The sequence below is a fragment of the Cryptomeria japonica genome, chromosome 6 (assembly GCF_030272615.1).
Source record: "Cryptomeria japonica chromosome 6, Sugi_1.0, whole genome shotgun sequence".
Lineage (NCBI taxonomy): Eukaryota > Viridiplantae > Streptophyta > Pinopsida > Cupressales > Cupressaceae > Cryptomeria > Cryptomeria japonica.
The window spans coordinates 566,447,870-566,457,192 of record NC_081410.1 but is presented as its reverse complement, the minus strand read 5'-3'; the positions used below and the strand labels follow the sequence as shown (position 1 = coordinate 566,457,192).

General features: G+C 38.1%; 1 pseudogene; it reads right to left on the bottom strand.

Moving 5' to 3' along the window:
* Positions 1 to 5,294: 5,294 nt before the first annotated feature.
* Positions 5,295 to 7,109, bottom strand: LOC131049347 (pectinesterase-like; annotated as a pseudogene).
* Positions 7,110 to 9,323: the final 2,214 nt, after the last annotated feature.

Here is a 9,323-nt window from a genome sequence, read left to right as displayed (position 1 = left end):
AGGTAGCTTTCCTTTATACTTACCTTTGCCTCTCAGTAACCTTCTGACCAATAGTGCTTCAAACTCTTCTTGCTTTTTTATTTCTTCATACAATTTGTGTACTTCTTCCATGTTTTTACGAAATCTCTCACTTGCTCCACTATTATTTCCTTTAGAATACTTATTCATTCTATCATTATAGTCATCAGATTCACCAATATGAAAATAACTGAATGCAGATTCTACTTTATTTACCGAAGACCCATTGTTATCAAAATTACTTAACTCAAATGCGTGTAGCTTACTGATAGTGGCATCCAAAGAGACTAGCATGTTTAGTACAAACCTTAATTCATTGATTGCAGAGACTCGAATGGCATAAGCAGGTAGAAGGGTTCTCAACAACTTACTTGTTACATCTTTTTCTTCAATAGTTCCTCCTGCTCCTTTAATTTGATTAACAATTTCCTTTAACCTTGTACTGTATTGGGTTATGTTCTCACCTTCATTCATTCTCATAGATTAAAGTTGTCCTCTTAGACTATCTACTTTTTCTCTTTGAACATATTTATCACCACCATACACAAATATGAGCTTGGTCCACATCGCTTTTGCATCATTACAACCTTCTAGATCATTAAACTCTGAGTCGGTTAATGCTGATGTTATTTCAATCATAGCTTGAATATGTTCTTGCTTTGCCTCTATCTCTTCCATGGTCATCGGGTTGGTGCTAGGTGGTATGTAATCATTCTCCAAATAATATGTTGCATATTCTCCAATTCCTGATAAGTGTAGCTTCATCATTTTCTGCCATGTGGAGAAACTTGACTTGTTCAGCTTTAGTGCATCCCTTTTATACATCTTTGGATCTTTGCCTCAAGTACCTTTAAACTTTTCTTCTGGAGTCCATAGCTCTGATACCAATTGTAAAGTTCTGATGCCAATAGCTAGTAAGATGAGAGGGGGGGTGAATCATACAAACTTAACTTGTTCAATATATTCAACTGATTCAACCTCGGTAGCTTATATTTCAGAATATGTAACCAAAGCTGTAAAACATTCAAACTTATGAATAGATAATATCACAACACATATAACACTAGATTTAACGTGGAAATCCAAATAGGGAAAAACCACTATGGGATTTTGGACCCACTAAGAAATATACCCTTCTAGAGTATGCCCAGTTAAAAGAAAATCTTGTTAAAGATTACAAACACATTGCTAGATGTGACCTGGTTAAGGGATTTCCCTCAGACTTGTTAGAGGCTTGCACTTTGTTAGAAGTGACCTTCTCAAAGGATTTCAAATGCTCATTTAGAATGTTACCTTACTAGAGGGTTTACAAATAAGACTGTTAGGTCCACTCGATTAAGAGATTTCCTGTCACTTACAAAACAAATAACAATAATAAATTATATCTGCAACTTCACATCTGAAATGCTAAAGTAGATTCTATTTTCTCAAAACGATCTTGTCATAAGACTTATCTAGTCCCTTGTTGGGCTTGTTGGGCTTCTCAATATGTTCTTCAAGCTTCTGAGCTCAGTAAACAATCCTATAGCATCATTGTGCATACATTTTCCCACATACATTATTTATCAACAATTCCTTATTTCTAAACAATTTCTAACCGCTTAATCTCCTTGATCACATTTCCCATGATCAATATTAGCCATCAGATCATTAAACTAGACTAGGCTCAATGAATCCTTTGATCAAAAAATGTTTTACCTCGCCTTGGAACTTGTGCTAGGTTATTGCGGTTCAATCTGTGCTGTAGATTTTCCTCTTGATTTTTCATTGACGTAGATCCTTAAAAAAAACTTCTTGCGTGACATACCAATCATTTATTCATCTCCATCTCATCAGCATCCTTCATTAAATAATACTTTTATCCATCCAATGCGATCTACTATAACTCGGTTGTTACTCGGTTAATACTGAACTTCGCTCAGTAGACATTCTGCCTTCTTTAACCGATATCGACAACCTTAGGGTTTACCGACTAGGTTCCTTTCTCAGTGACATAATACAATATTAAACTTATAATCAACAACATGTGTAGGATATCAAAACAATCAAAACAACATGATCTCATCATTGTCTAACTCGGTAATAGTTGCCCATTGAATAACTTATTTCTCCCCTTTATTATCACATTCTTTCTGTGTCACTTACCGACCTCCTAATACTCATCAACACATACTTCTCAAGATATGGCAACATCATACTAAATCAAAAAATCAATTTCTTGACATCAATGACAAAACAATATTATTAAGATAGTAATCATCCTTCTTCAGTTATATCAATAATCTCCAACAACCTTCTCAATATCCTTATTGAAATGCCAACAATCTCCTTTCTATTGTAATGCCAACAATGACCCCTTAGGACACCATATGACCCCTACAGACACTATATGATGTCATAAGGGGTCATATGACCCATAACGACACCATATAGAATCATAAAGGATCATATTGTGTCCTAAGGGGTCATATGGTGTCTTAAAGGGTTCATATGACATAATATGACCCATAATGACACAATCTAGTATCATAAGGGTCATATAGTGTCCTAAGGGGTCACAAAACACAATATGACCCCTTAGGACACCATAAGACCCATAACCACCCAATATGGTGTCATAAGGGGTCACATGTTGTCCTTAGGGGTCATATGGTACCCGAAGACGTCTTAGGACACCATATGATTCCTAACTACACCATATGGTGTCATAAGGGGTCATATGGCCCATAGCGACACCGTATACAATCGGAAAGGGTCATATTGTGTCCTAAGGGGTCATATGGTGTCTTAAAGGGGTCATATGACACAATATGAGCCCTTAGGACATAATATGACCCATAACGACACAAATTGGTGTCGTAAGGGGTAATATGGTGTCCTAAGACGTCATAAGACACAATATGACCCATTTGGACACCATACGACCCATAACAACCCAGTATGGTGTCATAAGGGGTCATATGTTCTCCTTAGGGGTCATAAGGTATCCCATGTCCCCTTAGGACACCTGTGACCCCTAACAACACCATATGGTGTCATATAGTGTCATAAGGGGTCATATGATCCATAATAACATTATATAGAGTCATAAAGGGTCATATTGTGTCCTCAAGGGTCATATGGTGTCTTAAAGGGGTCATATGACCCCTTAGGACACAATATGACCCATAACAACACAATTTGATGTCATAAGGGGTCATATGGTGTCCTAAGAGGTCGTAAGACACAATATGACCCCTTAGGGCACTATCGGACCCATAACAACCCAATATGTTGTCCTTAGGGGTCATATGGTATCCCATGTCCCCTTAGGATACCATATGATCCCTAACGACCCATATAGAGTCGTAAAGGGTCATATTGTGTCCCAAGGGGTCATATGGTGTCTTAAAGGGGTCATATGACATAATATGACCCCTTAGAACACAATATGACCCATAACAATACAATTTGGTGTCGTCAGGGGTCCTATGGTGTCTAGTGTCCTAAGGGGTCATAGGACACAATATGACCCCTTATGACACCATAGGACCCATAATGACCCAATATGGTGTCATAAGGGGTCATATGATATCCCATGACCCCTTAGTACACCATATGACCCCTAACAACACCATATGGTGTCATAAGGGGTCATAGTGTGTCATAAGGTGGCAAGATGAACCATTATTACAATATAAAAAATAGTGTCAATATTGCTTACAAAAATTTGACACCTAAGGGGTCATAGGATACAATAGGACCCCTTCCCCTTCCCTCTCTATCTCTCTCTCTCTATGTCCCTTCCCCTCCCTCTCTCTCTCCCCCCTCCCCCCTCTCCCCTCTCCCCTAATATCCCTCTCTCTCTCTCCCCTAATCTCTCCCTCTCTCTTTGTATATATATATATATATATATATATATATTCCCCCCTCTCTCTCTCCCCTAATATTTCTCTCCCTCTCCCCTAATCTCTCTATATCTCTCTATCTATCTCTCGCTTCCCCCGCCCTCTCCCTCCCTCTCCCCCCCTTCTGCCCTCTCCCTCCCTCTCCCCCCTCGCGCCCTCTCCCTCCCTTCCCCCCTCTCTCTTTATATATTAATAAACAATAGATTAATTATGTGCAAATTTAGTTATTGAATTTACATGTTAAAATCGGATATCTGATATAATTGGATATCTGATTCTATCGGATATCCATTTTTTGTTGTACAAATTTCAAATTTGAAATTTTGGGTCGGGTTTGCTTTGGGATTTGGCTTCGAAGTGACGAGCGTGGAAAGTCAACTACAAAAATGTGTTTTTCAATATTCCTTGATTTTCCAGACTTTACACTAGTGGTTGTCAACTTTTTTTATAGCAATAAATGGTAAAACAAAAAGGTTTTTTAAAGGACGTTCTCATCTTTCCAACAATATAAGGCTTGTCTTATTTCGGCTTTAATAAATAATTATTATTTATTTTCTAATTGAATTCTGACAAAATTCCCAATTGATAGACTGATTGAAAAACACTCATAAATTTCAAATGGTATAACACTTTTTGAATCTGAAACATGCATCACATCCTATGCTTCATCTACTGTAGGGAAAAATTAAAAAAATTTAAATTTCATAAGGTTTTGACCAAGTTAAGGTGGTCAAATGTAGGAGTTTCACTTTCTATTGATTTAATTTAAAAATTTGAATTAGCATTGACCATTTCCTTTATAAAAGTGTGACACAAGTTTGTACTTTTAACCTGAAATGATAAGTCAAAAACATTTTTATAAAATAGAGGGTTCTTTTATTATTTTGTCTTCATTATAGTCAACAATAGATTTATTGTGAAACCTTAATGGTCTAGCTAAAACCAACCTAAAAAATACAATACAATTCCCTATATGAATAATGACATAGAATATTGTGAATCATAGAGATGAGTAATTTTTTCTCTTGAGGGAACTAGCATTTAGCATTGAGCTACATACACTATAAGTTTTTTTTGTGCTGTAGAGTAGAAGAACAATTCTTTGAAGGAGATTGCTAGTTGAATGGTTTATACTTAGTCTCTTAGTCCATGTGTTGCATGCATTTCACTTCTAGAATCAATCTTGCATTGCCTATCTATTATATTGATCTTATTACTCAATTTTACATGGTTAATTAAATGATGAATTATAGATCTATATTTTAATTTGAAAGTAAATAAAATACTCCAACATCTTTAATTAAATATTGAAGCCACAAGACTTGGCTTATTGCCACTACCTTTATTCCATAGATTGTCACAAGAAAAGCAAATATAAATATATGACAATTATAACGTTATTTCTTCAAAATGTTGGTCGACAATAAATAAGCCTGAAGTATAAGCGACTCCTGTAGCAGGAATCCATGAGATCCCAGAGATTAATTGAGCAACTGTGAACTTGGCGGCTTCAGTGGCACTGGTCAACACATGAAACCCAGGCCAATTCACACGTTTTGACGTTCCTGCGCCACCTCCGGTGTTGCTGTATTCCCCGTAGTATAACGTGCTCAGAGAGAAATTACCGTCCCATTCCAACCAACCAGCAGGGTATATGTGATCACCCAGAGTGGATTGCATAAACACAGTGCGAGAGTATTCCCTCCACGGCCTCCCCAGGTATGTCTTGATGGACCCTTTCACAGCTTCGAGATCAGAAGACGCTGACAATATGCAATTCTGGACGGAAATTCCGGTGTTTTCATTAGGATCTGTTCTTGCCTGGGCAGTAATTGTGTTGATCTGGTTGCTCATGGGACGTCGGGCCATGATATTGCTGTTCTGGATGACGACCGCTGCGTTGCCGAAGATGAAATCCACGGTGCCGTAGATATCAACTTCGCGGTAGAATTGGCGGAGGGAGTAGACATACAAAGTGTCTTGGTAGCCTTTGATGCTGCACCGGTACACCGCCGACTGGTCAGACCCTACTCGAAGTGCCACCGCCTGGTGCTTCTCCGCCCCTGCCGTGTTCTCGAACGTCATATCTCTTGCCACGAATCCGTTGCAGAAACAGCTGCAAAAGCACGCACAAACACACAAATACAAAATCAATAACAAAATTCACTTGGGCAAATTCTAAACTACTATCTCCTGGTTTTGAAGTCTTACCGACAGTTGCAGTTTTGAAGGTAGTGACGCCGTCTTGGACGCTCTTGCTTCCAGTCACCACGGTTTTGTCCTTGCCGTCTCCCACCAACATCAAATTGGTTATCTTGTTGGATATGTCGATGTTCTCCTTGTATGTTCCGGCCTTAATATAAATGATGTATCTTTTGCTGCTCTTCTGGGGTGCAGCGTTGATTGCTTGGGTGATTGTTCAGTAATTGCCAGAACCGTCCTGGGCTACCACCACGTTCGCTTGGCTGGCCATTCGGGAAATCCATCTTTACTCTCACGGCCATGGTGGGAATGGAAATCTCCGTTAATTACAGATAGCAGGCGGCGGTTATTAATGGTCTTGGGAGGCAAAGTGGAGAGCTTGAACATGGAGAGCGAGTTGCTGACTAGTTCTGACAAATTGACAGCTCTGGAGGACATGAGAGCCCTGATGGGATTGGTGGCACTCAAATTGAGATCACGAAATCCGTTCAAGCAGGTTTCCTGGTTTGTCAGAGCTGCACTCAGCCAAATAGGGGAGTCTGTGTGTAAGGAACCGTTGTTCGAGCAGACGTTGAGACGATCGATGGTATCTTCGAAGAGCTCCAAACAATCTTGCCACGCCGCTCGCTCTCTTTCATTCATCACCTTGTTTTGAAGAGTTAGGGCGAAGTCGTGGGCTTTTTGAGCTCTTTGCAAGCTCACTTGGAAGGCGAACTTTGCGAGATCAGGAAGCTTGGCAGTCTGAGAAGAAGGATATGAAGCCATGGACGAGACACATCGCTCAGTATAACGGGCGTTGCTACACGCTGTGTTCGCCACTTTGGAGACCGTTCTCCAAGCATGACGATGATGATGAGCATTGGCGTTTGAGGCCACAGAAGCATTGACAGCCACAAACACGAGTGCGGCCACAACGAGAATTGACGTCGGAGCAACTACCACGCTTCTGCTTTTCGAGTTTTCTGCTTTCTCTTCATCAACTTTGGCATAACCACTCTTCATGTTGTTAAGCCAATGTTTCTGTTGTTTCACAGGCGAGGACAGAATTTGGAGTGCAAGGACAAAAAGTAAGCTTAATGCTTCTTGGAAGAAATTTAATGGATGGTTTGAATCTCCAATGTGCCAAGCGTTGCAATTTATAGGATGCGATTCCGTGACATGGTAGTGATCCATTGAGAACCGAGCGATAGGTCTTTGTTGACAATTTTGAAATTTTCATTCGCTTACGTTGCCAAAGTGCTTGTCGTAGATTTCCTTTTTCTCTATTATTGTCAAATTCAGCAGCTACGAGAACCTTGTATTCGTAGAATCTCCTGTAGCATTCAACGTTGGAATATAATTATATTGTGGTCATTTAGATTAAACATGTTTAGCAGCCACTTTAAAACTTTTCTTTCCTTGCACAATAATTTGCAGCCTTAAGGGCTTATCGATCACAATGTTCTATTTCTCTGATTGATAAAGAAACGACATGTATAAAAGTTGTTTTCGTTCGCCAAAATTAGTAAAGCAAAATGTATTGAATAGTATAAATGAAATTCCTCTCACAGTTCAATCTTCTAGATTCTGTTTACTTTTTGATCTCTATGCATTCAGTTGAACAGTAAATTCTTTTGACTGTGTTAGAAACATAAATTAAGTTTAACTTGCAAGTTATATCAACTCCAGCCTTGATTAATGCATCTGCCTTGTGTGGAGACTTAAATTTATTGTATTATTTTTGCTTTTGTTCGTTCGTGTTTTAGTCTTTTTTACACCCAAACTTAAAATCAATATGAGATAATGTTATGCCTTTGTGTTCGTATGTGTACTTTTCTCTTGTCATCTTGCATTTTCACATCAACCAATTTTTTTCAATTAGAAAAACCAAAGAAGTAAAATGTTATGTTAGCTTTCTTGAATGGTTTTAGAAACCATGTTAGTTCCCAACATGGTTGTCACAAGCTTAAATTTAGCCCCCAATGTGATTCCTTTAACCTCCTGAAGGTTCATGTAAGTTCTTTTATTGTTGACATTTCGCCAAGGATTTGAAACTTTCATTAGGAGCCAACAAGGTTATCACAACTGTATTAGCAACCAACATGGGTTTTCTAAATTTATTGTTTCAATTGTTAAACATTTCAACTCATCATGCTCCAAAAAGGTAGAAAGCGTCTATAACCTTTGTTAGCTCCCAACATGATTTTCACAACCTTATCGAAGGCTAACAAATTTTTTATAAATATTTAGATGTGGTTCCATTTGACGCTTGTTGGAATTTAAAGGAGGTTTCAAACCATCTATTTGCTTCTGACAAGGTTCTTACAACCTTTTCCAATCTTGAATAGGTTTGCAAAATCTTTTGAAACTAAAATATGATAATATTTTGAAGGGATTTTCTACGAAGGGATAGGGTTTAGGAATCTTTGTTGTCTCGCAAAAAGGCTACCTTAGTGAACCTCAACATAATTTTTAGAACCTATTTAAAATAAAGTGAAGGTGAAGAGAAAAGCCATGTTTAATAGAGAAAGTTAGATGAAAGAACAATGTTAAAGGCTATGAATTAGAATTCATGGTTTGGTGTCTATGTCTCTTTTACTTTCATTTCTGTTCTGGGGTGCTTCCATGTTTTGCTACTGGTTTATGTCTATTTGGCTGATGGCCGACTTTTGTAAAACTTTTGGTTTCAGGTCCATGTAAAACCCATTTATCTATATCAAAAACAATGTTAAAGGCTATGAATTAGAATTGATGGTTTGGTGTTGTTTGGAAACCCTTGTTGGCTATTGATAAGGTTCTCATGACCTTGTGAGTAGTTGACAAGTTTTTGGTAATTTCTATATTTGGCTCATATGTGGCTCAATGTTGTTTCTATTAGCCTACCTTCATGGTTGTTTTGGAGGTGCTGACTATTTGAATTAGGTTGATTACAATTGTAGGAGACATTTTTATTTGAGTCAAAACTATACAAAGCGGCTATAAATGTTTGACTCTTGTACAAAATACTTTTAAAGTGACATCAATAATAAGAATAATCTGCAAGGAAGCCCACGACAAACATGCACTGTTACATTTATTATATTTTGTTTTCTTTTATTGCAGATTGCCCTTTCTCCACGTTGCTAATAGTTGCCCGAGTCAAAAATTTATAGCCATTTTGTATAGTTTTGACTAAACATTAATTCTGTTTGTTTGTCGACAATCAGTTTCCATGTACTCTTCCGTATACACACTTGC